At 40.3% G+C, this 17,898-nt stretch overlaps 1 protein-coding gene across 1 annotated transcript in view; it reads left to right on the forward strand.

The window, feature by feature from the left end:
• The window catches only part of ITGA11 (integrin subunit alpha 11), a 229,127-nt gene that overhangs the window by 56,775 nt on the left and 154,454 nt on the right, over nucleotides 1-17,898 (forward strand). The gene's annotated exons all lie outside the window — the stretch shown is intronic.

Raw genomic sequence — 17,898 nt, forward strand, 5'->3', positions numbered from 1 at the left:
ATGCAAAGACCTGGTCATATCACTCCTTTGCTCAGATTCCTTCCATGGCTCCCTATTACCCATCTCCCTAGTCTAGGATTTAGGGTCCACTCTATCTTTCGACCATACTGCGTGGTATTGTTTCACTACTCTATGCCTTAAACAGAGGGGATGACTAGCTATCATCCACACATACTTTCCCCCTCAGTCTCAATCGCTCAATGCTTGAACATCCTTTGAATTCTTGCTTCTTTGAAGTTCACTTCAAATGCTACCATCTCCACCATGTAGATTTTCCCAATTCTCCCTTTTCCCCAGTCCATATTATCCTTTTCTCTTGGCCCTCACATTATTCTTTACTTGTATTACTTAAATGAACACTTCCAGTGCTGATTTGGAGATTAACACCCTGGGTTCAAATCTACCTCTGATTTATTACCTGGTGATTTTGAGTAAGCTATTTAAGCTCTCCAACCCAAACCCATTATCTACTGCAGTGATTCCCAAAGTGGGCGCCACCGCCCCCTGGTGGGTGCTGCAGAGATCCAGGGAGTAGTGATGGCCACAGGTGCATTTGGGGGCGGTGAATAACTGTAAGGGGGTGGTGATAGTATGTGACAGGGGGCGCAAAATAATATTTTTTCTGGAAAGGGGGTAGTAGGCCAAAAAAATTTGGGAACCACTGATCTACTGAATGAAAGAATTGGACTAAATGGTCTCTATGGTCCTTTCCAAGATCTTAATCTATTATTCAGTGATCATGTTCTATCTTGTGTCTACTTCTCTAGGTAGGTGTTGTGTCTTCCTATTAGATTGCAAGTTTCATGGGTGCCGGGATTCTCAGATTTAAGCCTTGTTTATCTTCTACCACCCAGCACTACCTCGTATGTGATTTGTTTCATAAATGTTGGTTAAACTTTTAACCCTTAGGGGCAGCTGGGTAGCTCAGTGGATTGAGAGTCAGGCCTAGAGACGGGAGGTCCTAGGTTCAAGTCTGGCCTCAGACACTTCCCAGCTGTGTGACCTTGGGCAAGTCACTTGACCCCCATTGCCTACCCTTACCACTCTTCCACCTATGAGTCAATACACAGAAGTTAAGGGTTTAAAATAAAAAAACAAAAACAAACAAACAAAAAAACCTTTTAACCCTTTCCTTCTGTCTTAGAACTGATACTAAGTACCAAGATATTAAGTATCTTTATCATATATGTATAATAGATATTTATATAATTATTTTTATTAGGTTGTAAATTTCACTGGAGCAGGATTCTTGGATTTAATCCTTGAATATCTTCTATGACCCAGCACTACCTTATAGGTGATTTGTTTAATAAATGTTGGCTAAATTGTAACCCTTAGAACTGATACTAAGTACTAAGACATTAAGTATTTTTATTATTTATATATTTCTATTACTTCTATTAAGTATACTAAATATCAGTTCTAAGACAAAAGAGTAGTGAGAGGGCTAGGCAAATGGGGTTAAGACCCCAGATTCATACAGCTAGGGAGTGTCTAAGGCCAAATTTGAACCCAAGACCAACTCTCTATCCACTGAGCTACCTAGCTGCCCTGAATGGTTGGTTAAATTGAATTTCATTTTCCCAAACGCAGTTCAGTTTAGCTAAGTCACTGTGGCATAATGCCACTTTTATGGAGCTCCTGGACCAGTAGGGTAAACAAAAACAACACAAAGGAGGTGAAAGAATAATATAAAGCACTGTGTAGTTGGGCTCTGAGTGGTGAAGAACAGCCGAAAAGTGCTATAAGCCAGAGAAGAAAGAAATCAATCAATTGATAAGCATTTATTAAGCAGCTACTAGGCAGCTAAGCAAGTCATTTAGCCCTGTTTGCCTCCATTTCTTCATCTGTAAAATGAGCTGGAGAAGGAAATGGCAAACCACTCCAATATCTTTGTCAAGAAAACCCCAAATAAGGTTACTGAAGAGTTAGACAGAAGGCCAACAGCTGAAAAACAACAAAGCAGCTACCATGTAGCAGACACTAAGAATACAAAGGCAAGATGAAAGAATCCCTGCCCACAGGAAGCTTCTATTACACAGTTACAGAGGAATCTGAGAAGGCTTCATGGAAGAGGTGGGACTTGAGCTGTCTTGAGGGATAAATAGGACTTAAATACTAGGACCAATTCCCTGGGCTCTCTGAGCCGCTGCCAAAGCACAGCTGGAAGCATTATGAGAAAGGGCTAGGGCCAGAAAGCAGGCTCCAGCCAGATGTTGCTGCTCTGGCTGAAGGGGATTATTTGCAGGCTGAGAACAAACAAAAAGATGATTGTAGCACATAGGGTACTTCAGGCAGACACAGCACTTTCCGGACATCTTTGAGTCCAACCAAACTCTCTTCTGTCTGCTTAAGTCAGCATGATTCTAGTTCCCCATGACCTCACTTTCTCTTATAGACCTCAGGACTCCTTTCCCTGTTTCCCTTCTGGCCAGGTTCAAGGAATCCCAGCATCTCTGCCTATAGAGAGCATATTGAATTCTATTCTCTACCTCCAAAACCTAAAGTCTCAGAAAAAAAAATATGGATATAATTTTTTTTTTTTTAGCACAAGGTCTGATTTTCATTATACCCACTGACTGATTTCATTTAGGGCTTGAGCAGATGAACCCAGGCCTATTTTCATGCCCAGAACAGTCTTTCTTAAATTATTTTTTTAATAAAGGATCAAACCCAAAGGGTAGCAAAGCATCAGTAATGCCCACTATTAGTCCTAGCCTGCCCCATTTCCTTGCTTTCCTGAGGACAATAATAACCCACCTGCATTCATTTCTCAATGATTAGTACACTGTCACTCTCATCACATCCTCCCTCTTCTAGTGATTCTGAACCTCTGGCTTCCATTGTACTAATCCCATTCCCAATATCCTGTTGCCCACTCCCAGGTATCCATCTCTTCTAGCCTTCCCTACACACACACATCCCACTCAAGATGTCCTCTCCCCTTTCCACCTTGTTCTCTAAAATGCCTGCTCTCTTGGTAACAAACTTACCTTTATCTTAAACCTTTTTCTTTCTCATTCTTCCATCATCTGGTACTGACCAAGACCTGTCTCCCTCCTGATGACACAGCTTCCCTGGCCATCCTTTTACAGCACTGGCTGACCTTTCACTCATCCCCCTAATTCACTGCTGGTAGAGTCAGAAGTAAATACTCCATGCTCTTCACTTCTGCATTCTCCATCTACCATTCAGTAGCCTCTCCTTCATAGAGGCACAAACAATCCATATTTATCACCTAATCAAGATTTTGTTATCTGGAAGACCTTCTTCCTTCCATAATAAGTTTACTGTCTGGCTCTGAATCTTTCCAACCTAACTCCTGCCCTCATACTAGGGGATTTCTACATACATATTGATACTCCCTCAAATACCCTAACCTTCCCAATCCTCAACTTACTCATTTCTCAGGGCCAAATCTTCCACTCCACCTCAACTATAGACACAGAGAGCTGTATACTTGATCTTGCCATCACACATAAATGAACAATTTCCCCATTTTAAACTCCAAAATTAACTGATAACAATCTTTTGTTATTCTATCTTTAAAAAAACAAAACAAAACTCACCTTCAGTCTGAGAATCAGTACCGTATATTAGCAAAAGAATGGTAAGGGCTAGGCTATTGGAGTTAAATGACTTGCTCAAGGTCACACAGCTAGGACATGACTGAGGCCATATTTGAACCCAGGATATTCTCATCTCTAGGCTTGGTTCTCAATCCACTGACCATCTAGCTGCCCCCAATATTCTATCTTTCTTTCTTTTTGTCTTACAACCCCAAACCCTGTTCTTTTTCCTCATTGTGACCTCTAAGTTCTCCATACCTTAGTTCTTTTCTAGGCCATCCAGTATCATTTGCACTCTTTTTCCTTTCCCTTTTCAACCCTTTGGTGAACCAGCTCACTCTACACTATGCTCTTTCCTCAAGTACTCTTCCCTATTTTACTAATGGTTAATCTTGTCCTACCAAGCCCCAGCACTGGATTACCCCATACCATCTGCTGCTTTCATTCTTATTCAAGAAAAACAAAACTATTCTGACTTCATCCACTACAAACTTATGCCCTCATTGCTGCAAGACATTCCTTTTATACTTCCCTAATTAATTCACTATCACATTTACCACAATGGTTTTTCTAAAGTTTTTTTTATCCCTCCTCAAAACTCCCATGATTCCCATTTCCCCTCTTAGCTGAGAATTTTGCTTCATATTTCAATGAAAAAATTGAAGCCATTCTCCTTGAGTTCCCTCTTCTCCCTTCCTCCTCATCTTCATCATTTGGATACCTTCCTCCAATATTTCTTCATTTCATCTAACATTAAAAAAAATAGTCCTTCTCCTTGTGAAAGCAAAGCCTTCTACCTAAACAAGTGATCCCATTCCATCTTGTCTTCCCCAGCAGATTACGCTTTCCATTATCCCCACTCTCTCAATTACCTTCAATCTTTCCCTGTCTCCTAGCTGCTTTTCTACTATCTACAAAGATGCCCAAGTCTCTCTCATCCTCAAAAATCCCTCATTTAATCTGTCTAAACCCTCTCTCAACCTATATCTCTCTTCCCTTTCATAACTAAAATTCTTGAGAAAGCCATCATAGGTGCCTTCACTTCCCTTCAACTCACTCATATCTTAACTCTCTACAGTTTGACTTCATTAAACTAAAACTACACCCTCCAAATTTACCAATAACCCTTAAAAAAAAAACTCTTTCCTTCTGTCTTAGAATCAATGTTGTGTATCAGTTCCAAGACAGAAGAGTGGTAAAGGCTAGGCAACAAGGATTAAATGATTTGCCCAAGGTCACATAGCTGGGAAGTGTCTGAGATCAGATTTGAACCCAGGACCTCCTACCTTTAAGCCTGGCTCTCTATCCACTGAGCCACCAATAACTCTTAAATGCCAAATTTAACGGCCTGTTCTCAACTCTTATCCTTCCTAGACTTCTTTATAGCCTTTAACTCTATTAGTCACCCTGTTCTTGTTGATACTCTCCTCTCTTTAGGTTTTCATGACCCTACTCTTTTCTAGTTCTTCTGTCTGACCATTCCTCTGTGACCTTCACTGGATTTTTACCCAGACCACCCCGCTTACTTGTGGCTGTCCCCCAAGACTCTGTCCTGAGTCTCCTTCTCTCCTCCCTTATACTATTTTATTTGGTGATTTCATTAGCTTTTATGGATTTAATTATCATCTCCATCGAGATGATTCTTGGACTTGTTTAACCAGACCATACCATTTTCCTTACATTTAGTCTCACATCTCCATCCCAATTACATATCTCTCACTAAGATGTACCACAGAAATCTTAAGCTTAATGTGTCCAAAACTGAACTCATTATCTTTTCCCCAGAATCCTCCCTCCTTCCTGTCTTTCCAATTATTTTCAAGCATACCCCCATTCTTCTAGTTATCCAGTCTTGCAGCCTAGGTGTCATTGGAAACTCACTCTCTCTTACCCACCATATTCAATACATCGCCAAGCCCTGCTGATTCTACCCTTGCAGCATCTCTAGCATAAATTTCTCTTCTCTGATACTGCCATCACCCTGGTATAGGATTTCACCAACTCAAACCTGGACTACTGGTTGGTCTCCTTGCATCAAATCTCTCCCACTCTAGTCCATTTTCAACTCCACTATCAAAGTGACCTTCCTAAGGCACAGATCGGACAATATCACCACTCTCTCCTCCCTGCCCCTATTCCCTATACTCAGTGACTCCCTATTACCTCCAGAATAAACTACTCCGTTTGACTTCTAAAGCCCTTATAATTTGACTCCTTCCTACCTTTCCATGTTCTTATACCTTACCTCCATGTACTCTATAATTCAGGGACTCTGGTCTGCTTGCTATTCCTCAAACAAGACTCTTCATCTCCCAACTCTATGTGTTTTCTCTAACTCTCAGTCATATATGAAATGCTCTTACTCTTCATCTATATTTCATGGCTTCCCTGATTTCCTTCAAGACTCATCTAAGGGGCAGCCAGATTGCTCAGTGGATAGAGTGCCAGGTCTGGACAAGCCACTTAATCTCCTTTGCCTGGTCCTTTCTACTCTTCTGCCTTGTAATTTTTTTTTAAACCCTTACCTTCCATCTTGGAGTCAATACTGTGTATTGGCTCCAAGGCAGAAGAGTGGTAAGGGTAGGCAATGGGGGTCAAGTCACTTGCCCAGGGTCACACAGCTGGGAAGTGTCTGAGGCCAGATTTGAACTAGGACCTCCCGTCTCTCAATCCACTGAGCTACCCAGCTGCCCCCTCTGCCTTGTAATTGATACTTGGTACTGATTCTAAGACAGAAGGTACTGATTTTGATATCCATTGTGTTATTCAATACAATTTATAGAGTGTGCATTCAATGAAGATTTTCAGTGACTTCACAGTCTTCAATTTTTCCCTCTTCTGGTATTACCAAGTCCTTGATTTCAAGTCAGTTCATTTAATATAGTCTTGGAGATGATAATTATTTTTTATTACCCTGTTCTAGTCAGCAACACTTTTCTTGTGTTACTTGGAGCTGATTGTATCATTGGGATGGGGGTGGGGAGAAATTAGAATAAAGCCTTTCCTTTAAAAAAAAGTAAGACAGAAGGTAAGAAGAGTTTTTTCTTTCATTTTTTTTCAAGTCTCAGCTAAAATCCCACCTTCTTCAGAAAGCCTGTTTCAGTATTCTTTAATGTTAGCACATTTCCATTCACATCTTTTAGGATCCCTAATTTCCTTCAGGATTCAACATAAGTACCACCTTCTTTATGAAGTCATTATGTATCTCCCAGATGCCTGTGCCCTGTTAATTATCATCTCTAAGTTGATGACTCCAACATCTATATATCTAGCTCTAGCCTCTATTAAGCTCCTGTTCTACGTAGCTAATTCTCTACTGGACGTCTCAACCTGAACATCCTATAGAAAACTCAAATTCTTATCTCAATATCTTATTCCTGAACAAGATTTCCTAGGACTATTTTTGTGATTTTTTTCTTTTTAAAATTTTTATTTTCAGTTCTGAACTCTCTCCCTCCTGCCTGCCCTTCCACAAACCATTGAGAAAACAAGAAATAAGATGCCCGTTGTACATACGAAGTTATGTAAAACACATTTCCACATTAGCCATGGTGTAAAAGGGGAAAAGGCAAGAAAAAACAAAGTGGAAAAATATGCTTCAAATTGCAGTCATAGTTCATCACTTCTCTCTCTGGAAGTGAATAGCATTTTTTATCGTGAGTCTTTTGGAGTCATTGTGAATCTTTGTATTGATCTGAGTCGCTAAATCTTGCCTGGTTGATTATCATTACACTATTGCTGTTAATGTGTACCGTGTTCTCCTAGTTCTTCTCATTTCACTTTGCATCAGCTTATATATGAAGTGGGTAAATAAACACAAATACACACACAGGGGTTCTTTTGGGGAGAAAGGGATGAAGGAAGAATGAAGGATGAAGATGTATCTTAAACAAATACAAAAGGGGCTGTGACTAAATCAGCCAGAGATATCTTACTTCTCCAGGGAAAGACATGACAGGAATAAAAAACACTTTTTAATAATGACTTTAAAGGGTAAGGGCAGTAGAGAGAGGTCACCCTAACCTAGTTATCTAAGGACAAACTCAGGAACTGGGAGCTGGGTCAGGATCTACACTATTTTAACCCAGGCTGCCTGGATTAGCCTATAAGGCTGGAAGGTGAATGGGTGTCTCACAGCTTGAATCCACTTCTGTTCCCACATGATCCAGCACAGATCCTCAGCAAATTAATCCAAAAGGATAAAAACAAGGAGTTTGAATCAGCTTGGGATGTCCACCACCCAAGGCCGATCCTCCGGCTCAACTTGAATTTCCCACAGGCAGATGTTTCTTCTGGAGGCAAATCCACTCTCTCCTGGGCTCTTCACTGGAGACAGTTTTCAGCATCCAACTGCTCTCTCAGCCATAACAGAGTCTCTCAGGAAATCACTTCCTTCCTTGCCACAATTCCATCCTTGGAACCTTCAGATCTTATCTGACAGCCTGACAGCCTGGGTGCTAATTTCATCTATAGTCTCCCTCAAAACATATAAGTCTTCCTAAGTTTTTCTAAGACTGTCCACTTCATCAACCTATTACTGCTGAAAGCACTAACAAACTCATATTTACCACATTCACAATCTTAGTCTCATCATGGCTTCCTTAAGCTCATGCATCATGAAGCCAATCAATTATCAATCTTGTTGTTTCTACCTCTATACCATCTCTCCTATATGTTGTATAAGTCCTCTTCTCTGCACTCACATAGCTAATATCCTAGCTCAGATCCTCACCAATCTCTCACAAGTTCTCTGATTGGTTTCCCTGTGTCAAGTCCCTTCTCCAGTCCAATCCATCCTCTACACAGCAGCCAAAGTATTCTTCCTAAAGCATAGTCCAGAAAGGCTGAGAGAAAATTCATGAGGAGACAGGTTTCTGTGAGTGCAGAATATAGAAGGAGCATGAGATAAAGGTCTCTAGGATGAAAAAGAAGTTATTAACTAGATAGGGCACAGATTTCCAAAGGATCCAAAGAATCCAATTTCTAGGTCAAAGGGAAGAAATGGATTTTGTAGGGATAGGGCTAAATTAGATAGGGATGACAGTATAGAAGGAGATAACAGGTTGAAAAGATTTTCCCTTTATCAAATGGCACCTCTTAATTGGTTGGTTGTTGTCTTTCGCACTTGAAGAGAACCAAAATGACATCATAATGTTAGGGTCAATGTACTGGGTGTCCGATTATGGTTGATCAGAAAAATACAAGCTAAGAAGGCTTAGTCACGAATAGTCCATATTAACATTTGGGACAGAGATACCTAAATGTATGCAACTCAGTATTTCTTCTGAACTACTGCAATTCTGCTTTGTTCATAGAGCATGGTACCTTCTTTGAATATGAGCAGTAACTCTAAATTATAGGAATAAGGAGAGTAGGAGGTACAAGTTTGCTGGACAGAAGATGAGTAAAGAAACCCAGGGTGGAGGCCCTGTGATAATCGAGCTCACTGTTATTGTAAAATTAGTGGGCACAGTCTCAAAAGATTGTTACTCTTAACCAGTGGTTCCCAAACTTTTTTGGCCTACTGCCCCCTGTCCAGAAAAAATACTACTTAGCCCCCTGGAAATTAATTTTTTTTTATTTTAATAGCAATTAATAGGAAAGATAAATGCACTTGTGGCCATCACTGCCCTCCTGGATCGCTGTAGCACCCACCAGGGGACGGTGGCGCCCACTTTGGGAATCACTGCTAAACACTAGGGACCTAGTGGCAAATGAAAGTATCTGAGTCAGTCAATACCTTGTATTCAGGACTTCGAAACCTAACCAAACTTACTCTTCACCACTAAACCCACACCCTCCTCCTAACATAGTAGGGAGTAAAATATAACAAATCTAAGATAGTTGTAATGATATAACAATACTATAGATTGCCCATCCAACTATATGTGATAGTCTGGGAAATAGGCATTCTTTATTCATTTGGTTTTTCCTTTATGGATTGTTGCCTTCATGGATTTTGTTAATGAATTCATGTAGTCAGGACAATATAATCCTCAAATGGGAGCACTTAAATAATCTTACTATCTATAGAGAATCTTTCTACTATTTGAATTCCGAATAGACAGTACACCATAACAAAGGTTAACACCTTTGGCAAGTATTTCCATATGTATGCCTTACTTGATACTAATAATCAAAGGATCTTTGAAGTGAACTATCTCTTCGGTTGCTATGTCTCTCAAAGAATCATGTATCCTCTTAAGTTCATGAAACATGTATTATTGGAAAAGAGCCTTCAAGCTCTACTGAGTCAAATGCTTTTTTCAGATAAGCAAAAATAGGATCTTTGAAACTGTAAATATTTCAAATAACTGTGTGACTATGAAGACCTGAACTAGAGAAAATGGTTTCCAAGATCTTATTAATTTCCTTTAGATATTTTAATCAAGGATATCCTGAATATCTGTGTAGAGTATTCTTAAAAAGAGCTTTATACTATTTTATAGGAGTGAAAAAAATAAGAATGTGAGTCAGAATTTGGTATCTTCATAATTGCTCTGGGGGGAGGTGAACATAATTCCATTTGTGATTTACACCACCCCCCCAATCATTCAATATCCTCCCTTTTCTCAAGGATCTTGAAATGTGCTTTCAAAATCCAGCATGAATTTCTTTGCTTTGGTCCAGCTGCTTTTACTAACCTCATTTTCTTCTGTGCTGCTCCTGGGGACTGAGATGTTAATGTAATTCCACCGTCATTCTTGAATGAAAAGAAATGTCAGCAGATTTGTTCCAATCTTTGCCTATTTGTTATCCTCCCAGTCTCATCCTTAAATGCTCTTGGTTGGGTTTAATTGGGTCTCACTCCAAACTTTCAGCAGCCTCCTTTCTCTGTCTGCAAAATGTACAGTGTAATTTCTTCTCAAATCTCACATCATTACCCTGGCGGATTTTCCCAGTTCCTCTGTACTGTGGGGACTGGACCATTAAGTCATGATCAGAAGTGACAATAGTCAGATACTCACTAGCTACATGATCCTGGGCAAGTCACTTAGCTTCAATTGCCTATCCCTTACCACTCTTCTACCTTGGAACAGATGTTTAGTATTCTAAGATAGAAAGTGAGAGTTTAAAAAAAAATAAAAAAGGGACAACGATGCCTAGCCTTTCCCCATCTTCTGCCTTGGAACCAACACTTACATTGATTATAAGAGAAAAAAGGTAAGTATTAAAAAAACACACAATTAGACTTGCTTTTCAACAACTTAACATTTAAGTAAATAAACTGCAGTGTATTTAATGTCTTAATTCTGGAAATTACTCCCTCTAAGATTCCAACTGGATTCTTTGTCTAACTCTCCTCAGTTTTCCTCTTATGTGGTCCTAGTTATTCCTTACTCTACCCTGCTCCTGCTTTTTATTATTTTTATAAAGATCTGTATGTATTTTCTTTTATTTTTCATACTTGTCTATTTTAATTACCTTCTCTCATTAGCATAATGAGTTTCAACTTAGCTGATTATCCCTTTGGAAGGCAGGAAAGGATTAACTTTTCCTGAGGAGATTAATCAATCAAATATTTATTAAGAATCTATCATGTGGGGGCAGCTGGGTGGCTCAGTGAATTGAAAGCCAGGCCTAGAGACGGGAGGTCTTAGGTTCTAATCTGGCCTCAGACACTTCCTAGATGTGTGACCCTGGGCAAGTCACTCGACCCCCAATGCCTAGCCCTTACTGCTCTTCTGCCTTGGAACCAATACACAGTATTGACTCCAAGATGGAAGGTAAGGGTTTAAAAAAAAAAAAAAAGAATCTATCATGTGCTAGGCAGTGTGTTACGGATTGAGGAACCAAAAAAAAAAAAAAAAAAAGAACAAAGACAGTCCCTGCTCTCAAAGAGCTTACAGTTTATCAAGGCAGAAAATTAGGAATGAACAATATACATACAGAATAAATAAGAAATAATCAACCGAGGGAAGCTATTGGCATTAAGGAGGATTGGCAAAGGCTTCCTAGAGAAGGTAGGGAGTTAGTTGGGACTTGAAGAAAAGCCAGGGAAGCCAAAAGGATTAGATTAGGAAACCCAAGGGAAAAGAAGTAACTAGAGAACAATGTCCAGCTCATGGCAGAGGGCTTATAATACTAGATTTAAACCTGAAAGAAACCTGAGAAATCGTCTTGCCCAACCTTCTTGTTTTACTAAGGAAACTCAGAACTAAACAGGAAATGAAACTTTTCCAAAATCACAGGGTTAGTTAGTTGTAGAATTATATACATATTGTTCTGCCTTGTTCTACTCTGTTTCCTGGAAAGCACCCATGATAACTGTATAAGGACTAAATCTGCTTTTCTACTAACATGAAACCAATAGCTAAAACAGTACCTAGTACATAGCAGATGCTCAATATATCTACTATGTGCCAAGTACTGTGTTGAGCACTTTACCGTTATTATCTCATTTGATTCTTACAATAACCTTGGAGGGGAGAAGCTATTATAATCTCCATTTTACAATTGAGGAAACTGAGTTAGGTAGATGTTAATTGACTTACCCAGGGTCACAGAGGCTAGATTTGTCACAGAGGCTAGATTTGAATTCAGGTCTTCCTTACTCAAGCCCAGAGCTCTATCCACTGGACCACCAAGCTGCCTCTAGAGGGAGGGGTCCTCTGCAACTTCCAGGCTTAGAGAGTTGTCTAGAGCAAAGTTATCAAATGAGCAGCCACAGGCCCACAACACTCCTAATTCCACCAAACCAGATTAAAATATAATCAGAATCTGGAGCAGTAGATAGAGAGTCAGGCCTAGAGATGGGGAGGTCCTGAGTTCAAATCTGACCTCAGATACTTCTAACCCTAAAATCCCATCCTTTATTCTATGTTCCTTTCTCTCATCTGCCCGTGAATCCCTGTTAAGGCATTAACTGATAAGTAAAGCATTAGATTTTAGTGATTTAAGGTAAGAACCTCTCCCAGGGATATTTGCATTTTGAAGCCCTAAGGAAATAATTCTAACCCTAAACCTGCATCACTGACCTAACCTTGGCTAAATAGAATACTACATCCTATTTAATAGGGAAATTATTGGATTTAAATCCAAAAATGACATTAGAAAACATCTAACCAGTGGTTTCCAAATCTTTCAATATGGGGGCCCAGAACTGTGTCATTCAAAAAAGAAATTAACGTAGAATCAGAAGTTGTTCTGTCATGTCGGACTCTCCATCATCCCATTTGGGGTTTTCTTGGCAGAGATACTGGAGTGGTTTGTCATTTCCTTCTCCAACCCTTTTGACAGTCGAAGAAACTGAGGTAAACAGGATTAAATGACTTGCCCAGAATCGCATAGCTAGTAAGTATTTGAGGCCAGATTTGAACTCAGAAAGATGAGTCTTCCTGACTTCAGTACCAGAACTCTATCCACCGCACCCCCCAGGTGCCCTTTGATTCTGAAGACCCATGTACAAATACCAGCTCTGTGTGACCCTAGGTTTCAACTCTCTGAACCTCAGACCCTCAATGATAACAATAAAATGGATTAGATCTGGAAGCCATGAATTTTTTTAATATTTTGATAACTGTATTTCAACATCACTGATTCATTCCATAATCCTAGGCATTTTATTTTATGCCTTTAAAAATATTCTATAATATGGAAATAGGTATTGAATGATAATACATGTATAACTCAGTGGAATTGCTTGTTGGCTCCAGGAGAGGGGAGGAAAAAGGAGAGAGAAAAGATGTGAATCATGTAACCATGGAAAAATACTTTAAAATGCATTTTAAAAAAATAAAATGAAACAAAAAAAATAAAAATAAATATTATTCTGGGGGCAGCTGGGTGGTGCAGTAGATTAAAAACCAGGTCTAGAGACTGGAAGTCTTGGGTTCAAATTTGACCTCAGACATTTCTTAGCTGTGTGACCTTGGGCAAGTCACTTAACCTTCATTGCCCATTCTTTTCTGTTCTTCTGCCTTGGAACCAATACACAGTGTTGATTCTAAGACAGAAGGGAAGAGTTAAAAAAAAAAAAAAGGCATTATTCTAAGATGGGGTCCACAGGCTTCACCATATTGCCAAAAGGGTCTGTGACATAAAAAGTAGATAACAGTACCATCTCTTGCCACTCTAGAGCCAACAGATGACCCTTTTTAACTTCAAAAAGCTTTAGGATTACACACACACAGACATATATGAGGTGAATAGGAGCTATATTCCTACTGCAAACCATATCATAAAAATGCCACTGCTTCATTCACATATGGATTAACGGATTCTTTGCAGTAATTCTAAGCATTCCTGGGGCTCTGTGCCCACAAGTTGGGGACCCCTGACCTAGTTCAAAGCCAGAGAACTAGGGCTCAGGGAGAGGAAGGCCCTGCTTCAGGGTCACCCAGGTGGGGAGTAGCAAAGCCAGCATTCAAACCCAGATTCCCTGATGCCAAATACATGGTTTTTGCCTCTCGCACCTTTCATCCTCTCCCATATGGTGTGTGGGTGGTGTGTGTATCTACGTAGATGAGACCTGTGGCCAGTCCCCAAGAACCACTCCTTTCCCCTTTGTCTCTCCATTCACTCCCCATAATATATGCATTTGTAAACTCTGTAAGGGAGGAAGCCAAGGAAGACCACCTCTGAAAGGGAGCCAACCCCTTCCTCATTCTGTTTGCTCTTGAAGTCTGTTTCACACATCTTAACTTCTCTGATATAACTTCACAATATTTCTGTGCATTAATCAAAGCAAGGGTTATTATTAATCTCCCATGCCTCAGTTTCCTTATCTATAAAATGGGGGGGGGGTTGGACTAGACAGCATCTGAGATCCTTTCCAAATATAGGTCTAAGATTCTATAATCCCCATTTTGTAGATTAATATTAATAATAAATACAATTTATATATAGCTTTTTAAGATTTACAAACTACGTATATTTTCATTTGATCCTCATAAAAACCTGGGAAATAGGCGCTATTATTATCCCCATTTTACGGATGAAGAAACTGAGGTTGAGAGGTTTTAAGAGACTTATACCTGGACACGAAGCTAGAAGTGCCAGAGCTAAAATCATAACTCGGGCCTTTCTGATTCCTTCCTGGTAAGCAATGAGCAATATGCCATGTGCTCCCTGGATGGGAGGATGCATTGAGATTTTTAAATGTAGACCAGGCGCTCACGGGCAATCCATATAAACAGCACTGGATGAAGGCACCAAAGGGACCTTTCATGCCTTACTTACCAGTGCTGGGGGCCTCCAGAAAGGAATGTGTATTGCTTCCATTTCTTTTGGTTGACCCTTCCTACACCTCCCTCTTAACAGTCCCAACCCCCCTTACTCCTCTGGAATTCAGAATGGGTGAAGTTGGAGGAGCACTGGGGCCCTCAGACATCTTGAACAGCTTTCCCAATGTTTGGGGGGTTTTAACAACAACAACAACAATTCCTGTCCCACCAAGTGCTTTCTACCAGAGTTTCTGAGCCCTTGTGTATTTTCAGGGAAATTTAATCCACATGCCTCCAATTCATTTACATTCGAATCATTAAACTGGCTTTCCAAAACCATTTGATGTCCCAGAAGTCCTGGTAAAGAGTCTCTTAGAGTCTTTGGTCCCCTAGAGCAGGAAGTCTCCTGGTGCTGAGAAAAAACAAACCTGAATCCCACAAGTTTCTAATTTGCCTCCAAAGCCTAGAAGGTCAAAATGGGCCTCAAGCATAGTGAAGTATTTCTACCCTCATCTCCCCAACTCCCTCAAGGGCCAGACATCTGTAAGGAGAAACCAGACAGCCTCCAAAGAGGTTCTGGGAGGGATTCCCTTTGGCACTTAAAACAATTTAAAGGGAGAAGGCAGAAAGGCACCATGATGTAAAGAATAGATCCTTTGACTTGGATCCTGGAAGACCTGGGTTCAAATCTCTTCCCAGGCATTTAATAGCTAGATGACCAGTAAGAACCTCAGATTCTTTGTCTATAAAAATGAGGAGATTAGACTCTATGACTTCTAAAGTCCATTCCAACCCTAAATCTATGATCCTATGAAGGAAAAAAGTAAGATCAGTTCCCTTATTTGTAATAAGAGTTTTTCTGATATATAGAGCTAAGGTGGGGGAGTAGGACAAAATCATTCATATATTCTAGGGATAAGAAAGAGAAACTGAGAAAAAAGAAAAGCAGAGAATGAAAGAGATTGGATGGAGGACAAAGCAGAAGATGCTAGATAGTAAACATAAGGAAAAAAAAAAGAATGGGACAGAGAAGGGAAAAAAATGAGCATTTATTAAACACATTATGTGCCAGGCACATAGTGCTATTAAACCCTTACCTTCTGTCTTTGAATCAATACTATGTACTGATTCCAAGGCTAAAGAGCAGTAAAGGCTGGACAACTGGGATCAAGAGACTTGTCCAGAGTCAACTAGGAAGTGTCTGAGGTCAAATTTGATCCCAGGATACCCCAACTCCTACCCCCATCTCTAGGCCTGGCTCTCTACCCACTGAGTCCCCTAGCTTCCCCACATGCTAAAGAGTTTTACAAATATTATCTCAAATATTTATAGCTGCAAAGAATTGGAAATTAAAGGGATGTCTATTAATTGGGGGATGGCAGAACAGATTGTGGCACATGTTAGTAATGGAGTACTATTGTGCTGTAAGGAATGATGAACTGGATGATTTCAGAAAGAACTGATACAAAGTGAAAGAAACAGAACCAGGAGGACATTGTCCGCAGCAACAGCAATATTATGGAATGCTCAAATGTAATAGACTCAGCTTCTCTCAGCAATATGATGACATTTCTGGGGGACTTACAGGACAATTCTGAGGGACTTACAATAAAGAATACTATCCACCTCCAGAGAAAGAACTGTTGGAGTCAGAATGCAGATGAAAGCTTATGATTTTTCACTTATTTATCTGGGTTTATGTTTTGAGGTTTTGGTTTCATAAGATTATTCACTTACAAAAATGATCAATATGGAAATAAAAATTATAAAAATAACAAATATGTGATCAAACAAAAGATTGAGAGAGAACTATGGGGGAAGAGAGTCATCTCCATATACTGGAGAAAAGAGGAAAATTGAGAGGGCTAGAAAAAGGGAAAGAGGAGAAGAAATAATTGAATGGAGAGGAATAGAAAAGAAGATTCAGGATAGGAGAGACAACGAAGAGGAGAAAGCAGGACGTGATTGAGTGAGAAGACTGGGGCTGAGAATAGAGGGAATTCAAGGGTAATTCAGGTACAGGCCTTCCTGATTCCTTCCTGGTAAGCAATGAACAATATGTCTAGGAAGGGTCTCAGATTTTACATTGAAAAGTGTAGAGAGGGCTGGTGGGGTCCGTATATTTGCCAGTAGTTTTGTAGCTGAATGGTTGGGAAAAGCTTTTGGTTATGTGGGTTGAGATGATCTCAGGGACTCTGGGCTCCTAAATGCTATGGCTGAGACAGAAGTCGGAATGGATCTAGGGGATTCACAAAGGACTGTGGCAGAAAATAGAGACACATGCTTCCTCCCCTACCCCACTGCTGGCCCACCAGAATGACTCCTTTGGCAAAAAGCAGCTTAGGGGCATCATGCCAGAGTGTGAAGCTTTACCCGGGCCAATGATGGGCTGACAGGTGGATTTAGACCACCTGCTGCTGATACCAGCACGGTTCTGCATTTTTCCCAAGGCAGAACACCAGCTGTCATTTCAGCCAAGCCAGAGGGTATTATATATCTGACCAGCATTGGCAGCCAGACCCAATGGAGGAACCTGCCACTTCAGAGGCTAGGGGGCTAGACCAGAACCAAGAGAAAAAGACAAAAGGTAGGACTCAGCTGGGAAGCATTATGATCCAGCAGAAACAGAACCAGGTCTGTAATCAGAGGGTCTGGATTCCAAATACTGCCTCTCATGCCTACTACCTAGGTGACTTCTTTGAGCTCTAGCTTTTTCATCTGTCAGATGAGAGGGTTAGAATTGGAGACCCATCCAGCTCAAAATCAATGTTTTCAAATCTATGAACTAACCTCCCTCTATCTCCATCTTGGGGCAGCTAGGTGGCTCAGCAGATAGAGAGCCAGGTCTGGAGATGGGAGATCCTGGGTTCAAATCTGGTTTCTGATACTTTTTAGTTATGTGATCCTGAGAAAGGCACTTAACCCCCATTGCCTACCCTTACTTCTCTTCTGCCTTAGAACCAATGTACAATATTGATTCTATGACAGAAGATAAAGGTTTAAAAAAAAAAGATCTCTCTCCTTATTTCTCTTTTTTTCCCTCTCTGTTCCCAGTCCTTATTCTCTCCTATCTCCTGTCCCCATCCCACCCCCACAATACAGAAATTCATCCCAATTTATCCCAAGCAATTTCAGATAACTAAAAGGCAGCTGCCTCTCAGGCA

The sequence above is a fragment of the Gracilinanus agilis genome, chromosome 2 (assembly GCF_016433145.1).
Source record: "Gracilinanus agilis isolate LMUSP501 chromosome 2, AgileGrace, whole genome shotgun sequence".
Taxonomy (NCBI): Eukaryota; Metazoa; Chordata; class Mammalia; order Didelphimorphia; family Didelphidae; genus Gracilinanus; species Gracilinanus agilis.